Source organism: Triturus cristatus, chromosome 11, assembly GCF_964204655.1.
Source record: "Triturus cristatus chromosome 11, aTriCri1.1, whole genome shotgun sequence".
Classification (NCBI taxonomy): domain Eukaryota; kingdom Metazoa; phylum Chordata; class Amphibia; order Caudata; family Salamandridae; genus Triturus; species Triturus cristatus.
The window spans coordinates 1,141,091,546-1,141,107,600 of record NC_140594.1 but is presented as its reverse complement, the minus strand read 5'-3'; the positions used below and the strand labels follow the sequence as shown (position 1 = coordinate 1,141,107,600).

Below are 16,055 nucleotides of genomic sequence, written 5' to 3'. Positions count from 1 at the left end.
CTATCTGTCTCTGCTGAAATAGAAGAGAGTGATCGCCAAAGGATCAACCCCATACTTTGAAAGTAAAGATACCCAATTATAAGCATAAATGACTGGTGGGACCGTCACACGTTTTTCTGGGCATGCTTTGAATGTCATTCTCGCCTTTTCGTTCTGCTCTTATCATTCTCCTGGGCATTTCATGGAAGGCACTCTCTTTCTCTTCGCTGCTTTGCTTCCAATGCTGCCTAAATATGTTCATTTCCACTATTTGTACTACTGCTTTCCATTTCTTCTCTTCTGCACAGATTTGGCCTTGGTTTCAATCCCCAGTTCCTTACCCTCTACAAGAAACTTTCTACTGCTTTTCATGTTGGTATCTAAACCAAATGCACCATTGAAACTGGTGCAAGATAGTCATTGAACTCGGGGTTGTAATCTTTAGAACCGAGAGCAACCACATCATAGGGCGTTGGTGGTATAGTGGTGAGCATAGCTGCTTCCCAAGCAGTTGACCCGGGTTTGATTCCCGGCCAATGCAGTGCAAATTTTTATATGTTCTCCAAGCAGGATTTGTTTTAATGCAACATGTCACAAAACGGAAATATCATGAACAGATTAATCAGACGTTAAATTAAAAAAAAAATGAAATACTTAGGCAGGCATCTCGATCGCCCCATCTGCTACATTCATTGTCCTATTAGATGCTATTTTCCAAAAAGCAGAGTCACCACTCACATGTGCTGGTAATAAATATGTTGCGGGCGGTAGACAATGAAAGGGCTGAAACCCGACTAGACATTCTAACTGTAGCATCTCTATATTAAAAAGCATTTCTAGGCAATATCTAGCATGTGAATAAAAGTAGGCAAGATCCACCGATGAATCTGGCAAAAGTCCCCAACGATTTTGTGCACACTTGTTCTCTCACCTGAATGCAGCGCCACCTTGTAGCCATCGGATGTAACTGCAGCTCACAAAATGTTATATCAGAGAGCAAATTGAGAGGACTCCAAGAGGCAGATGTCCATGGAAAGAGCCTCTCACGACAGCAGGAAGGTTGGATATTTCAAGATGGCAACATTTCCTGTCCAATGTCCTCACGTCCCGAACGCTCCCAAACGCTCAAAAGCCTCACACCGGGCAAGCCCTCACCGGGTAGATCTCTGGCTCCCAGTTAAAATCAAATCCTGAGCATGCTAGCGCTAGGATCAAAGAGAGAGGAGAGGGTTAGAGAGCTGCTATCTTGGTAAAGGCCTGAAACTGCTAGTTCCCAAGAGGGTCTGCACTTTCAGTTATGACTAACTGTGAGACGAGAAGATGAAGATTTTCTGCACCCAGCATACATTGCAGCATGCTTAGGCAAATGAGGAGCGAGACCCACCAATCCCTCGCCACTTCGCTGAAAGCTCCTCCTCTGCATAAAGAGAACACTTTTACAAGGGAGCAGAGTGGCGCAGCGGAAGCGTGCTGGGCCCATAACCCAGAGATCGATGGATCGAAACCATCCTCTGCTATTATATTTCTTGTTTTTTCTTCTGAGGACCAATCTGTCATTTCCACGCTACCAGCAAGGAAAAGCGCAGGCTTGTGCTAGCTATGTGAGAAAAGACTTCTCAACTATCTGTCTCTGCTGAAATAGAAGAGAGTGATCGCCAAAGGATCAACCCCATACTTTGAAAGTAAAGATACCCAATTATAAGCATAAATGACTGGTGGGACCGTCACACGTTTTTCTGGGCATGCTTTGAATGTCATTCTCGCCTTTTCGTTCTGCTCTTATCATTCTCCTGGGCATTTCATGGAAGGCACTCTCTTTCTCTTCGCTGCTTTGCTTCCAATGCTGCCTAAATATGTTCATTTCCACTATTTGTACTACTGCTTTCCATTTCTTCTCTTCTGCACAGATTTGGCCTTGGTTTCAATCCCCAGTTCCTTACCCTCTACAAGAAACTTTCTACTGCTTTTCATGTTGGTATCTAAACCAAATGCACCATTGAAACTGGTGCAAGATAGTCATTGAACTCGGGGTTGTAATCTTTAGAACCGAGAGCAACCACATCATAGGGCGTTGGTGGTATAGTGGTGAGCATAGCTGCTTCCCAAGCAGTTGACCCGGGTTCGATTCCCGGCCAATGCAGTGCAAATTTTTATATGTTCTCCAAGCAGGATTTGTTTTAATGCAACATGTCACAAAACGGAAATATCATGAACAGATTAATCAGACGTTAAATTAAAAAAAAAATGAAATACTTAGGCAGGCATCTCGATCGCCCCATCTGCTACATTCATTGTCCTATTAGATGCTATTTTCCAAAAAGCAGAGTCACCACTCACATGTGCTGGTAATAAATATGTTGCGGGCGGTAGACAATGAAAGGGCTGAAACCCGACTAGACATTCTAACTGTAGCATCTCTATATTAAAAAGCATTTCTAGGCAATATCTAGCATGTGAATAAAAGTAGGCAAGATCCACCGATGAATCTGGCAAAAGTCCCCAACGATTTTGTGCACACTTGTTCTCTCACCTGAATGCAGCGCCACCTTGTAGCCATCGGATGTAACTGCAGCTCACAAAATGTTATATCAGAGAGCAAATTGAGAGGACTCCAAGAGGCAGATGTCCATGGAAAGAGCCTCTCACGACAGCAGGAAGGTTGGATATTTCAAGATGGCAACATTTCCTGTCCAATGTCCTCACGTCCCGAACGCTCCCAAACGCTCAAAAGCCTCACACCGGGCAAGCCCTCACCGGGTAGATCTCTGGCTCCCAGTTAAAATCAAATCCTGAGCATGCTAGCGCTAGGATCAAAGAGAGAGGAGAGGGTTAGAGAGCTGCTATCTTGGTAAAGGCCTGAAACTGCTAGTTCCCAAGAGGGTCTGCACTTTCAGTTATGACTAACTGTGAGACGAGAAGATGAAGATTTTCTGCACCCAGCATACATTGCAGCATGCTTAGGCAAATGAGGAGCGAGACCCACCAATCCCTCGCCACTTCGCTGAAAGCTCCTCCTCTGCATAAAGAGAACACTTTTACAAGGGAGTAGAGTGGCGCAGCGGAAGCGTGCTGGGCCCATAACCCAGAGGTCGATGGATCGAAACCATCCTCTGCTATAATATTTCTTGTTTTTTCTTCTGAGGACCAATCTGTCATTTCCACGCTACCAGCAAGGAAAAGCGCAGGCTTGTGCTAGCTATGTGAGAAAAGACTTCTCAACTATCTGTCTCTGCTGAAATACAAGAGAGTGATCGCCAAAGGATCAACCCCATACTTTGAAAGTAAAGATACCCAATTATAAGCATAAATGACTGGTGGGACCGTCACACGTTTTTCTGGGCATGCTTTGAATGTCATTCTTGCCTTTTCGTTCTGCTCTTATCATTCTCCTGGGCATTTCATGGAAGGCACTCTCTTTCTCTTCGCTGCTTTGCTTCCAAAGCTGCCTAAATATGTTCATTTCCACTATTTGTACTACTGCTTTCCATTTCTTCTCTTCTGCACAGATTTGGCCTTGGTTTCAATCCCCAGTTCCTTACCCTCTACAAGAAACTTTCTACTGCTTTTCATGTTGGTATCTAAACCAAATGCACCATTGAAACTGGTGCAAGATAGTCATTGAACTCGGGGTTGTAATCTTTAGAACCGAGAGCAAGCACATCATAGGGTGTTGGTGGTATAGTGGTGAGCATAGCTGCTTCCCAAGCAGTTGACCCGGGTTCGATTCCCGGCCAATGCAGTGCAAATTTTTATATGTTCTCCAAGCAGGATTTGTTTTAATGCAACATGTCACAAAATGGAAATATCATGAACAGATTAATCAGACGTTAAATTTAAAAAAAAATGAAATACTTAGGCAGGCATCTCGATCGCCCCATCTGCTACATTCATTGTCCTATTAGATGCTATTTTCCAAAAAGCAGAGTCACCACTCACATGTGCTGGTAATAAATATGTTGCGGGCGGTAGACAATGAAAGGGCTGAACCCCGACCAGACATTCTAACTCTAGCATCTCTATATTAAAAAGCATTTCTAGGCAATATCTAGCATGTGAATAAAAGTAGGCAAGATCCACCGATGAATCTGGCAAAAGTCCCCAACGATTTTGTGCACACTTGTTCTCTCACCTGAATGCAGCGCCATCTTGTAGCCATCGGATGTAACTGCAGCTCACAAAATGTTATATCAGAGAGCAAGTTGAGAGGACTCCAAGAGGCAGATGTCCATGGAAAGAGCCTCTCACGACAGCAGGAAGGTTGGATATTTCAAGATGGCAACATTTCCTGTCCAACGTCCTCACGTCCCGAACGCTCCCAAACGCTCAAAAGCCTCACACCGGGCAAGCCCTCACCGGGTAGATCTCTGGCTCCCAGTTAAAATCAAATCCTGAGCATGCTACCGCTACGATCAAAGAGAGAGGAGAGGGTTAGAGAGCTGCTATCTTGGTAAAGGCCTGAAACTGCTAGTTCCCAAGAGGGTCTGCACTTTCAGTTATGACTGACTGTGAGACGAGAAGATGAAGATTTTCTGCACCCAGCATACATTGCAGCATGCTTAGGCAAATGAGGAGCGAGACCCACCAATCCCTCGCCACTTCGCTGAAAGCTCCTCCTCTGCATAAAGAGAACACTTTTACAAGGGAGCAGAGTGGCGCAGCGGAAGCGTGCTGGGCCCATAACCCAGAGATCGATGGATCGAAACCATCCTCTGCTATTATATTTCTTGTTTTTTCTTCTGAGGACCAATCTGTCATTTCCACGCTACCAGCAAGGAAAAGCGCAGGCTTGTGCTAGCTATGTGAGAAAAGACTTCTCAACTATCTGTCTCTGCTGAAATAGAAGAGAGTGATCGCCAAAGGATCAACCCCATACTTTGAAAGTAAAGATACCCAATTATAAGCATAAATGACTGGTGGGACCGTCACACGTTTTTCTGGGCATGCTTTGAATGTCATTCTCGCCTTTTCGTTCTGCTCTTATCATTCTCCTGGGCATTTCATGGAAGGCACTCTCTTTCTCTTCGCTGCTTTGCTTCCAATGCTGCCTAAATATGTTCATTTCCACTATTTGTACTACTGCTTTCCATTTCTTCTCTTCTGCACAGATTTGGCCTTGGTTTCAATCCCCAGTTCCTTACCCTCTACAAGAAACTTTCTACTGCTTTTCATGTTGGTATCTAAACCAAATGCACCATTGAAACTGGTGCAAGATAGTCATTGAACTCGGGGTTGTAATCTTTAGAACCGAGAGCACCCACATCATAGGGCGTTGGTGGTATAGTGGTGAGCATAGCTGCTTCCCAAGCAGTTGACCCGGGTTCGATTCCCAGCCAATGCAGTGCAAATTTTTATATGTTCTCCAAGCAGGATTTGTTTTAATGCAACATGTCACAAAACGGAAATATCATGAACAGATTAATCAGACGTTAAATTTAAAAAAAAATGAAATACTTAGGCAGGCATCTCGATCGCCCCATCTGCGACATTCATTGTCCTATTAGATGCTATTTTCCAAAAAGCAGAGTCACCACTCACATGTGCTGGTAATAAATATGTTGCGGGCGGTAGACAATGAAAGGGCTGAACCCCGACCAGACATTCTAACTCTAGCATCTCTATATTAAAAAGCATTTCTAGGCAATATCTAGCATGTGAATAAAAGTAGGCAAGATCCACCGATGAATCTGGCAAAAGTCCCCAACGATTTTGTGCACACTTGTTCTCTCACCTGAATGCAGCGCCATCTTGTAGCCATCGGATGTAACTGCAGCTCACAAAATGTTATATCAGAGAGCAAGTTGAGAGGACTCCAAGAGGCAGATGTCCATGGAAAGAGCCTCTCACGACAGCAGGAAGGTTGGATATTTCAAGATGGCAACATTTCCTGTCCAACGTCCTCACGTCCCGAACGCTCCCAAACGCTCAAAAGCCTCACACCGGGCAAGCCCTCACCGGGTAGATCTCTGGCTCCCAGTTAAAATCAAATCCTGAGCATGCTAGCGCTACGATCAAAGAGAGAGGAGAGGGTTAGAGAGCTGCTATCTTGGTAAAGGCCTGAAACTGCTAGTTCCCAAGAGGGTCTGCACTTTCAGTTATGACTGACTGTGAGACGAGAAGATGAAGATTTTCTGCACCCAGCATACATTGCAGCATGCTTAGGCAAATGAGGAGCGAGACCCACCAATCCCTCGCCACTTCGCTGAAAGCTCCTCCTCTGCATAAAGAGAACACTTTTACAAGGGAGCAGAGTGGCGCAGCGGAAGCGTGCTGGGCCCATAACCCAGAGATCGATGGATCGAAACCATCCTCTGCTATTATATTTCTTGTTTTTTCTTCTGAGGACCAATCTGTCATTTCCACGCTACCAGCAAGGAAAAGCGCAGGCTTGTGCTAGCTATGTGAGAAAAGACTTCTCAACTATCTGTCTCTGCTGAAATAGAAGAGAGTGATCGCCAAAGGATCAACCCCATACTTTGAAAGTAAAGATACCCAATTATAAGCATAAATGACTGGTGGGACCGTCACACGTTTTTCTGGGCATGCTTTGAATGTCATTCTCGCCTTTTCGTTCTGCTCTTATCATTCTCCTGGGCATTTCATGGAAGGCACTCTCTTTCTCTTCGCTGCTTTGCTTCCAATGCTGCCTAAATATGTTCATTTCCACTATTTGTACTACTGCTTTCCATTTCTTCTCTTCTGCACAGATTTGGCCTTGGTTTCAATCCCCAGTTCCTTACCCTCTACAAGAAACGTTCTACTGCTTTTCATGTTGGTATCTAAACCAAATGCACCATTGAAACTGGTGCAAGATAGTCATTGAACTCGGGGTTGTAATCTTTAGAACCGAGAGCACCCACATCATAGGGCGTTGGTGGTATAGTGGTGAGCATAGCTGCTTCCCAAGCAGTTGACCCGGGTTCGATTCCCAGCCAATGCAGTGCAAATTTTTATATGTTCTCCAAGCAGGATTTGTTTTAATGCAACATGTCACAAAACGGAAATATCATGAACAGATTAATCAGACGTTAAATTTAAAAAAAAATGAAATACTTAGGCAGGCATCTCGATCGCCCCATCTGCGACATTCATTGTCCTATTAGATGCTATTTTCCAAAAAGCAGAGTCACCACTCACATGTGCTGGTAATAAATATGTTGCGGGCGGTAGACAATGAAAGGGCTGAACCCCGACCAGACATTCTAACTCTAGCATCTCTATATTAAAAAGCATTTCTAGGCAATATCTAGCATGTGAATAAAAGTAGGCAAGATCCACCGATGAATCTTGCAAAAGTCCCCAACGATTTTGTGCACACTTGTTCTCTCACCTGAATGCAGCGCCACCTTGTAGCCATCGGATGTAACTGCAGCTCACAAAATGTTATATCAGAGAGCAAGTTGAGAGGACTCCAAGAGGCAGATGTCCATGGAAAGAGCCTCTCACGACAGCAGGAAGGTTGGATATTTCAAGATGGCAACATTTCCTGTCCAACGTCCTCACGTCCCGAACGCTCCCAAACGCTCAAAAGCCTCACACCGGGCAAGCCCTCACCGGGTAGATCTCTGGCTCCCAGTTAAAATCAAATCCTGAGCATGCTAGCGCTAGGATCAAAGAGAGAGGAGAGGGTTAGAGAGCTGCTATCTTGGTAAAGGCCTGAAACTGCTAGTTCCCAAGAGGGTCTGCACTTTCAGTTATGACTGACTGTGAGACGAGAAGATGAAGATTTTCTGCACCCAGCATACATTGCAGCATGCTTAGGCAAATGAGGAGCGAGACCCACCAATCCCTCGCCACTTCGCTGAAAGCTCCTCCTCTGCATAAAGAGAACACTTTTACAAGGGAGCAGAGTGGCGCAGCGGAAGCGTGCTGGGCCCATAACCCAGAGGTCGATGGATCGAAACCATCCTCTGCTATTATATTTCTTGTTTTTTCTTCTGAGGACCAATCTGTCATTTCCACGCTACCAGCAAGGAAAAGCGCAGGCTTGTGCTAGCTATGTGAGAAAAGACTTCTCAACTATCTGTCTCTGCTGAAATACAAGAGAGTGATCGCCAAAGGATCAACCCCATACTTTGAAAGTAAAGATACCCAATTATAAGCATAAATGACTGGTGGGACCGTCACACGTTTTTCTGGGCATGCTTTGAATGTCATTCTTGCCTTTTCGTTCTGCTCTTATCATTCTCCTGGGCATTTCATGGAAGGCACTCTCTTTCTCTTCGCTGCTTTGCTTCCAATGCTGCCTAAATATGTTCATTTCCACTATTTGTACTACTGCTTTCCATTTCTTCTCTTCTGCACAGATTTGGCCTTGGTTTCAATCCCCAGTTCCTTACCCTCTACAAGAAACTTTCTACTGCTTTTCATGTTGGTATCTAAACCAAATGCACCATTGAAACTGGTGCAAGATAGTCATTGAACTCGGGGTTGTAATCTTTAGAACCGAGAGCAACCACATCATAGGGCGTTGGTGGTATAGTGGTGAGCATAGCTGCTTCCCAAGCAGTTGACCCGGGTTCGATTCCCGGCCAATGCAGTGCAAATTTTTATATGTTCTCCAAGCAGGATTTGTTTTAATGCAACATGTCACAAAACGGAAATATCATGAACAGATTAATCAGACGTTAAATTAAAAAAAAAATGAAATACTTAGGCAGGCATCTCGATCGCCCCATCTGCTACATTCATTGTCCTATTAGATGCTATTTTCCAAAAAGCAGAGTCACCACTCACATGTGCTGGTAATAAATATGTTGCGGGCGGTAGACAATGAAAGGGCTGAACCCCGACTAGACATTCTAACTTTAGCATCTCTATATTAAAAAGCATTTCTAGGCAATATCTAGCATGTGAATAAAAGTAGGCAAGATCCACCGATGAATCTGGCAAAAGTCCCCAACGATTTTGTGCACACTTGTTCTCTCACCTGAATGCAGCGCCACCTTGTAGCCATCGGATGTAACTGCAGCTCACAAAATGTTATATCAGAGAGCAAATTGAGAGGACTCCAAGAGGCAGATGTCCATGGAAAGAGCCTCTCACGACAGCAGGAAGGTTGGATATTTCAAGATGGCAACATTTCCTGTCCAATGTCCTCACGTCCCGAACGCTCCCAAACGCTCAAAAGCCTCACACCGGGCAAGCCCTCACCGGGTAGATCTCTGGCTCCCAGTTAAAATCAAATCCTGAGCATGCTAGCGCTAGGATCAAAGAGAGAGGAGAGGGTTAGAGAGCTGCTATCTTGGTAAAGGCCTGAAACTGCTAGTTCCCAAGAGGGTCTGCACTTTCAGTTATGACTAACTGTGAGACGAGAAGATGAAGATTTTCTGCACCCAGCATACATTGCAGCATGCTTAGGCAAATGAGGAGCGAGACCCACCAATCCCTCGCCACTTCGCTGAAAGCTCCTCCTCTGCATAAAGAGAACACTTTTACAAGGGAGCAGAGTGGCGCAGCGGAAGCGTGCTGGGCCCATAACCCAGAGGTCGATGGATCGAAACCATCCTCTGCTATAATATTTCTTGTTTTTTCTTCTGAGGACCAATCCGTCATTTCCACGCTACCAGCAAGGAAAAGCGCAGGCTTGTGCTAGCTATGTGAGAAAAGACTTCTCAACTATCTGTCTCTGCTGAAATACAAGAGAGTGATCGCCAAAGGATCAACCCCATACTTTGAAAGTAAAGATACCCAATTATAAGCATAAATGACTGGTGGGACCGTCACACGTTTTTCTGGGCATGCTTTGAATGTCATTCTTGCCTTTTCGTTCTGCTCTTATCATTCTCCTGGGCATTTCATGGAAGGCACTCTCTTTCTCTTCGCTGCTTTGCTTCCAAAGCTGCCTAAATATGTTCATTTCCACTATTTGTACTACTGCTTTCCATTTCTTCTCTTCTGCACAGATTTGGCCTTGGTTTCAATCCCCAGTTCCTTACCCTCTACAAGAAACTTTCTACTGCTTTTCATGTTGGTATCTAAACCAAATGCACCATTGAAACTGGTGCAAGATAGTCATTGAACTCGGGGTTGTAATCTTTAGAACCGAGAGCACCCACATCATAGGGCGTTGGTGGTATAGTGGTGAGCATAGCTGCTTCCCAAGCAGTTGACCCGGGTTCGATTCCCTGCCAATGCAGTGCAAATTTTTATATGTTCTCCAAGCAGGATTTGTTTTAATGCAACATGTCACAAAATGGAAATATCATGAACAGATTAATCAGACGTTAAATTTAAAAAAAAATGAAATACTTAGGCAGGCATCTCGATCGCCCCATCTGCTACATTCATTGTCCTATTAGATGCTATTTTCCAAAAAGCAGAGTCACCACTCACATGTGCTGGTAATAAATATGTTGCGGGCGGTAGACAATGAAAGGGCTGAACCCCGACCAGACATTCTAACTCTAGCATCTCTATATTAAAAAGCATTTCTAGGCAATATCTAGCATGTGAATAAAAGTAGGCAAGATCCACCGATGAATCTGGCAAAAGTCCCCAACGATTTTGTGCACACTTGTTCTCTCACCTGAATGCAGCGCCATCTTGTAGCCATCGGATGTAACTGCAGCTCACAAAATGTTATATCAGAGAGCAAGTTGAGAGGACTCCAAGAGGCAGATGTCCATGGAAAGAGCCTCTCACGACAGCAGGAAGGTTGGATATTTCAAGATGGCAACATTTCCTGTCCAACGTCCTCACGTCCCGAACGCTCCCAAACGCTCAAAAGCCTCACACCGGGCAAGCCCTCACCGGGTAGATCTCTGGCTCCCAGTTAAAATCAAATCCTGAGCATGCTAGCGCTAGGATCAAAGAGAGAGGAGAGGGTTAGAGAGCTGCTATCTTGGTAAAGGCCTGAAACTGCTAGTTCCCAAGAGGGTCTGCACTTTCAGTTATGACTGACTGTGAGACGAGAAGATGAAGATTTTCTGCACCCAGCATACATTGCAGCATGCTTAGGCAAATGAGGAGCGAGACCCACCAATCCCTCGCCACTTCGCTGAAAGCTCCTCCTCTGCATAAAGAGAACACTTTTACAAGGGAGCAGAGTGGCGCAGCGGAAGCGTGCTGGGCCCATAACCCAGAGATCGATGGATCGAAACCATCCTCTGCTATTATATTTCTTGTTTTTTCTTCTGAGGACCAATCTGTCATTTCCACGCTACCAGCAAGGAAAAGCGCAGGCTTGTGCTAGCTATGTGAGAAAAGACTTCTCAACTATCTGTCTCTGCTGAAATAGAAGAGAGTGATCGCCAAAGGATCAACCCCATACTTTGAAAGTAAAGATACCCAATTATAAGCATAAATGACTGGTGGGACCGTCACACGTTTTTCTGGGCATGCTTTGAATGTCATTCTCGCCTTTTCGTTCTGCTCTTATCATTCTCCTGGGCATTTCATGGAAGGCACTCTCTTTCTCTTCGCTGCTTTGCTTCCAATGCTGCCTAAATATGTTCATTTCCTCTATTTGTACTACTGCTTTCCATTTCTTCTCTTCTGCACAGATTTGGCCTTGGTTTCAATCCCCAGTTCCTTACCCTCTACAAGAAACTTTCTACTGCTTTTCATGTTGGTATCTAAACCAAATGCACCATTGAAACTGGTGCAAGATAGTCATTGAACTCGGGGTTGTAATCTTTAGAACCGAGAGCACCCACATCATAGGGCGTTGGTGGTATAGTGGTGAGCATAGCTGCTTCCCAAGCAGTTGACCCGGGTTCGATTCCCAGCCAATGCAGTGCAAATTTTTATATGTTCTCCAAGCAGGATTTGTTTTAATGCAACATGTCACAAAACGGAAATATCATGAACAGATTAATCAGACGTTAAATTTAAAAAAAAATGAAATACTTAGGCAGGCATCTCGATCGCCCCATCTGCGACATTCATTGTCCTATTAGATGCTATTTTCCAAAAAGCAGAGTCACCACTCACATGTGCTGGTAATAAATATGTTGCGGGCGGTAGACAATGAAAGGGCTGAACCCCGACCAGACATTCTAACTCTAGCATCTCTATATTAAAAAGCATTTCTAGGCAATATCTAGCATGTGAATAAAAGTAGGCAAGATCCACCGATGAATCTTGCAAAAGTCCCCAACGATTTTGTGCACACTTGTTCTCTCACCTGAATGCAGCGCCACCTTGTAGCCATCGGATGTAACTGCAGCTCACAAAATGTTATATCAGAGAGCAAGTTGAGAGGACTCCAAGAGGCAGATGTCCATGGAAAGAGCCTCTCACGACAGCAGGAAGGTTGGATATTTCAAGATGGCAACATTTCCTGTCCAACGTCCTCACGTCCCGAACGCTCCCAAACGCTCAAAAGCCTCACACCGGGCAAGCCCTCACCGGGTAGATCTCTGGCTCCCAGTTAAAATCAAATCCTGAGCATGCTAGCGCTAGGATCAAAGAGAGAGGAGAGGGTTAGAGAGCTGCTATCTTGGTAAAGGCCTGAAACTGCTAGTTCCCAAGAGGGTCTGCACTTTCAGTTATGACTGACTGTGAGACGAGAAGATGAAGATTTTCTGCACCCAGCATACATTGCAGCATGCTTAGGCAAATGAGGAGCGAGACCCACCAATCCCTCGCCACTTCGCTGAAAGCTCCTCCTCTGCATAAAGAGAACACTTTTACAAGGGAGCAGAGTGGCGCAGCGGAAGCGTGCTGGGCCCATAACCCAGAGGTCGATGGATCGAAACCATCCTCTGCTATTATATTTCTTGTTTTTTCTTCTGAGGACCAATCTGTCATTTCCACGCTACCAGCAAGGAAAAGCGCAGGCTTGTGCTAGCTATGTGAGAAAAGACTTCTCAACTATCTGTCTCTGCTGAAATACAAGAGAGTGATCGCCAAAGGATCAACCCCATACTTTGAAAGTAAAGATACCCAATTATAAGCATAAATGACTGGTGGGACCGTCACACGTTTTTCTGGGCATGCTTTGAATGTCATTCTTGCCTTTTCGTTCTGCTCTTATCATTCTCCTGGGCATTTCATGGAAGGCACTCTCTTTCTCTTCGCTGCTTTGCTTCCAATGCTGCCTAAATATGTTCATTTCCACTATTTGTACTACTGCTTTCCATTTCTTCTCTTCTGCACAGATTTGGCCTTGGTTTCAATCCCCAGTTCCTTACCCTCTACAAGAAACTTTCTACTGCTTTTCATGTTGGTATCTAAACCAAATGCACCATTGAAACTGGTGCAAGATAGTCATTGAACTCGGGGTTGTAATCTTTAGAACCGAGAGCAACCACATCATAGGGCGTTGGTGGTATAGTGGTGAGCATAGCTGCTTCCCAAGCAGTTGACGCGGGTTCAATTCCCGGCCAATGCAGTGCAAATTTTTACATGTTCTCCAAGCAGGATTTGTTTTAATGCAACATGTCACAAAACGGAAATATCATGAACAGATTAATCAGACGTTAAATTAAAAAAAAAATGAAATACTTAGGCAGGCATCTCGATCGCCCCATCTGCTACATTAATTGTCCTATTAGATGCTATTTTCCAAAAAGCAGAGTCACCACTCACATGTGCTGGTAATAAATATGTTGCGGGCGGTAGACAATGAAAGGGCTGAACCCCGACCAGACATTCTAACTCTAGCATCTCTATATTAAAAAGCATTTCTAGGCAATATCTAGCATGTGAATAAAAGTAGGCAAGATCCACCGATGAATCTGGCAAAAGTCCCCAACGATTTTGTGCACACTTGTTCTCTCACCTGAATGCAGCGCCACCTTGTAGCCATCGGATGTAACTGCAGCTCACAAAATGTTATATCAGAGAGCAAGTTGAGAGGACTCCAAGAGGCAGATGTCCATGGAAAGAGCCTCTCACGACAGCAGGAAGGTTGGATATTTCAAGATGGCAACATTTCCTGTCCAATGTCCTCACGTCCCGAACGCTCCCAAACGCTCAAAAGCCTCGCCCTCACCGGGTAGATCTCTGGCTCCCAGTTAAAATCAAATCCTGAGCATGCTAGCGCTAGGATCAAAGAGAGAGGAGAGGGTTAGAGAGCTGCTATCTTGGTAAAGGCCTGAAACTGCTAGTTCCCAAGAGGGTCTGCACTTTCAGTTATGACTGACTGTGAGACGAGAAGATGAAGATTTTCTGCACCCAGCATACATTGCAGCATGCTTAGGCAAATGAGGAGCGAGACCCACCAATCCCTCGCCACTTCGCTGAAAGCTCCTCCTCTGCATAAAGAGAACACTTTTACAAGGGAGCACAGTGGCGCAGCGGAAGCGTGCTGGGCCCATAACCCAGAGGTCGATGGATCGAAACCATCCTCTGCTATAATATTTCTTGTTTTTTCTTCTGAGAACCAATCTGTCATTTCCACGCTACCAGCAAGGAAAAGCGCAGGCTTGTGCTAGCTATGTGAGAAAAGACTTCTCAACTATCTGTCTCTGCTGAAACACAACAGAGTGATCGCCAAAGGATCAACCCCATACTTTGAAAGTAAAGATACCCAATTATAAGCATAAATGACTGGTGGGACCGTCACACGTTTTTCTGGGCATGCTTTGAATGTCATTCTTGCCTTTTCGTTCTGCTCTTATCATTCTCCTGGGCATTTAATGGAAGGCACTCTCTTTCTCTTCGCTGCTTTGCTTCCAATGCTGCCTAAATATGTTCATTTCCACTATTTGTACTACTGCTTTCCATTTCTTCTCGTCTGCACAGATTTGGCCTTGGTTTCAATCCCCAGTTCCTTACCCTCTACAAGAAACTTTCTACTGCTTTTCATGTTGGTATCTAAACCAAATGCACCATTGAAACTGGTGCAAGAAAGTCATTGAACTCGGGGTTGTAATCTTTAGAACCGAGAGCACCCACATCATAGGGCGTTGGTGGTATAGTGGTGAGCATAGCTGCTTCCCCAGCAGTTGACCCGGGTTCGATTCCCGGCCAATGCAGTGCAAATTTTTATATGTTCTCCAAGCAGGATTTGTTTTAATGCAACATGTCACAAAACGGAAATATCATGAACAGATTAATCAGACGTTAAATTAAAAAAAAAATGAAATACTTAGGCAGGCATCTCGATCGCCCCATCTGCTACATTCATTGTCCTATTAGATGCTATTTTCCAAAAAGCAGAGTCACCACTCACATGTGCTGGTAATAAATATGTTGCGGGCGGTAGACAATGAAAGGGCTGAACCCCGACCAGACATTCTAACTCTAGCATCTCTATATTAAAAAGCATTTCTAGGCAATATCTAGCATGTGAATAAAAGTAGGCAAGATCCACCGATGAATCTGGCAAAAGTCCCCAACGATTTTGTGCACACTTGTTCTCTCACCTGAATGCAGCGCCACCTTGTAGCCATCGGATGTAACTGCAGCTCACAAAATGTTATATCAGAGAGCAAGTTGAGAGGACTCCAAGAGGCAGATGTCCATGGAAAGAGCCTCTCACGACAGCAGGAAGGTTGGATATTTCAAGATGGCAACATTTCCTGTCCAATGTCCTCACGTCCCGAACGCTCCCAAACGCTCAAAAGCCTCACACCGGGCAAGCCCTCACCGGGTAGATCTCTGGCTCCCAGTTAAAATCAAATCCTGAGCATGCTAGCGCTAGGATCAAAGAGAGAGGAGAGGGTTAGAGAGCTGCTATCTTGGTAAAGGCCTGAAACTGCTAGTTCCCAAGAGGGTCTGCACTTTCAGTTATGACTAACTGTGAGACGAGAAGATGAAGATTTTCTGCACCCAGCATACATTGCAGCATGCTTAGGCAAATGAGGAGCGAGACCCACCAATCCCTCGCCACTTCGCTGAAAGCTCCTCCTCTGCATAAAGAGAACACTTTTACAAGGGAGCAGAGTGGCGCAGCGGAAGCGTGCTGGGCCCATAACCCAGAGGTCGATGGATCGAAACCATCCTCTGCTATAATATTTCTTGTTTTTTCTTCTGAGGACCAATCTGTCATTTCCACGCTACCAGCAAGGAAAAGCGCAGGCTTGTGCTAGCTATGTGAGAAAAGACTTCTCAACTATCTGTCTCTGCTGAAATACAAGAGAGTGATCGCCAAAGGATCAACCCCATACTTTGAAAGTAAAGATACCCAA

At 44.9% G+C, this 16,055-nt stretch overlaps 5 non-coding genes across 5 annotated transcripts; all 5 read left to right on the top strand.

Annotated features, from left to right (window-relative positions):
* The first annotated feature begins 448 nt into the window (after nt 1-448).
* Nucleotides 449-520, top strand: TRNAG-CCC (transfer RNA glycine (anticodon CCC)). Its single transcript has one exon. It is a non-coding gene; the product is annotated as a tRNA-Gly (tRNA).
* Nucleotides 521-2,047: 1,527 nt separating this feature from the next.
* Nucleotides 2,048-2,119, top strand: TRNAG-CCC (transfer RNA glycine (anticodon CCC)). Its single transcript has one exon. It is a non-coding gene; the product is annotated as a tRNA-Gly (tRNA).
* Nucleotides 2,120-3,646: 1,527 nt separating this feature from the next.
* On the top strand, nt 3,647-3,718 carry TRNAG-CCC (transfer RNA glycine (anticodon CCC)). The gene has a single exon. It is a non-coding gene; the product is annotated as a tRNA-Gly (tRNA).
* Nucleotides 3,719-8,443: 4,725 nt separating this feature from the next.
* On the top strand, nt 8,444-8,515 carry TRNAG-CCC (transfer RNA glycine (anticodon CCC)). The gene has a single exon. It is a non-coding gene; the product is annotated as a tRNA-Gly (tRNA).
* Nucleotides 8,516-14,828: 6,313 nt separating this feature from the next.
* On the top strand, nt 14,829-14,900 carry TRNAG-CCC (transfer RNA glycine (anticodon CCC)). The gene has a single exon. It is a non-coding gene; the product is annotated as a tRNA-Gly (tRNA).
* Nucleotides 14,901-16,055: the final 1,155 nt, after the last annotated feature.